A 2,526-nucleotide genomic window follows, 5' to 3' on the forward strand; every position below is an offset into this window, starting at 1 on the left:
GAGAGATGCTAAGAAAATGCCCCTCTGAAACGTTTTCAGAGTGGGTGCAGTTAGACATCTTCTACTATGGGCTTACAGAGAAAGCTCAAATTTCTCTAGACCACTCAGCTGGTGGATCTATACACATGAGAAAGACAATAGAAGAAGCTCAAGAGCTTATTGATACAGTTGCCAGAAATCAGCATCTGTACTTAAATAGTGAACCTTCTATCAACGAAGAGGCTAAAACAATAACTACTGAATTCAGTTCGGTAGAACAAGTTACTGAATTCAATCAGCAACTGGATTTTCTAACAAAGCAGCTGGCCGAATTCAAGGAGATACTACAAGAAATAAGAATGGCTAATATGAATATGGAAGTCCAGTTGAAGCAAACAGAACAGCAATTATCAAAACAAATAACTGAAGAGTGCCAAGCAGTTCAATTAAGAAGTGGAAAAATATTAAATACCTCACTTCAAGATAGCAGGAAGCCAAGAAATGAGCAAACTACCCAAAATCCCTCTGAGGACAGTAAGAGCCCAGAGAGGAATAATTATGGCGCTCAAACGCCAGAAAATGGGTGAAAAGCTGGCGTTGAATGCCCAAACCATGCTCAGTTCTAGCGTTCAACGCCAGAAACAAGCAAGGAATTGGCATTGAACGCCCAAAGGAAGCACAGTTTTGGCGTTCAGACGCCAGAAACAGGTGAGGAATTGGCATCTAACGCCACTCCAGCTTCCACCCCTGGCATTCAAATGCCAGTGGGAGATCAGACACATACTAGTGTTGATAATAACCCTTCTAAAAAGGCTTCCCAACCCACATATGTAGGCAATAAACCTGCAGCAACTAAGGTTGAGGAATACAAAGCCAAAATGCCTTATCCTCAAAAACTCTGCCAAGCGGAACAGGATAAGTAATTTGCCCGCTTTACAAACTATCTCAGGACTCTTGAAATAAAGATTCTGTTTGCAAAGACACTTGAGCAAATACCCTCTTATGCTAAGTTCATGAAAGAGATCTTAAGTCATAAGAAGGATTGGAGGGAAACTGAAAAAGTTTACCTCACTGAAGAATGCAGTGCAGTCATTCTGAAAAGATTATCTGAGAAGCTTAAAGATCCAGGAAGCTTTATGATACCATGCACATTAGAAGGTACTTGTACCAAGCAAGCTCTATGTGATCTTGGGGCAAGTATTAACCTAATACCTGCAGCTACTATTAAAAAGCTTGGGTTGACTGATGAAGTTAAACCAACCCGGATATGTCTCCAACTTGCTGATGGCTCCATTAAATACCCATCAGGCGTGAAATTGAAGACATGATTGTCAAGGTTGGGCCATTTTCCTTTCCTACTGACTTTGTGGTGCTGGAAATAGAGGAGCACAAGAGTGCAACTCTCATTCTAGGAAGACCTTTCCTAGCAACTGACCGAACCCTTATTGACGTCCAAAAAGGGGAAGTAACCCTGAGAGTCAATGAAGATGAGTTCAAGTTGAATGTTGTCAAAGCTATGCAGCATCCAGACACCCCAAATGACTACATGAGCATTGATATTATTGACTCTCTGGTGAAAGAGATCAATATGACTGAGAGTCTCGAATCAGAGCTGGAGGATATCTTTAAAGATGTTCAGCCTGATCTGGAGGAATCGGAGAGAATAATATAACCTCTGAAAATCCCTCAGGAAGAGGAGAAACCTCCTAAACCCGAGCTCAAACCATTACCACCATCCCTGAAATATGCATTTCTGGGAGAAGGTGATACCTTTCCTGTAATCATAAGCTCTACCTTAGAGCCACAGGAAGAGGAAGCACTAATTCAAGTGCTAAGGACACACAAGACAGCTCTTGGGTGGTCTATCAGTGATCTTAAGGGCATTAGCCCAGCCAGATGCATGCACAAGATCTTATTGGAGGGTGACGCTAAGCCAGTGGTTCAACCACAAAGGCGGTTGAATCCAGCCATGAAGGAGGTGGTGCAGAAGGAGGTCACTAAATTACTAGAGGTTGAGATTATTTATCCTATTTCTGATAGCCCCTGGGTAAGCCATGTCCAAGTCGTCCCTAAGAAGGGTGGCATGACAGTGGTTCATAATGAAAAAAATGAACTGGTTCCTACAAGAACAGTTACAGGGTGGCGTATGTGTATTGATTATAGAAGGCTCAATACAGCTACCAGAAAGGATCATTTTCCTTTACCATCCATAGACCAGATGCTAGAAAGACTAACAGGTCATGAATACTACTGCTTCCTGGATGGATATTCAGGTTATAATCAAATTGCAGTAGATCCCCAAGATCAAGAGAAAACAGCATTCACATATCCATCTGGAGTATTTGCATATAGAAGGATGTCATTTGGTCTTTGTAATGCACCTGCAACCTTTCAAAGGTGCATGCTCTTAATTTTCTCTGATATGGTGGAAAAATTTCTGGAAGTCTTCATGGATGACTTTTCAATATTTAGAGACTCATTCAGCTCCTGTCTTGACCATCTAGCACTTGTTCTAAAGAGGTGCCAAGAGACTAACCTGGTTTTAAA

The sequence above is a fragment of the Arachis duranensis genome, chromosome 8 (genome assembly GCF_000817695.3).
Source record: "Arachis duranensis cultivar V14167 chromosome 8, aradu.V14167.gnm2.J7QH, whole genome shotgun sequence".
Lineage (NCBI taxonomy): Eukaryota > Viridiplantae > Streptophyta > Magnoliopsida > Fabales > Fabaceae > Arachis > Arachis duranensis.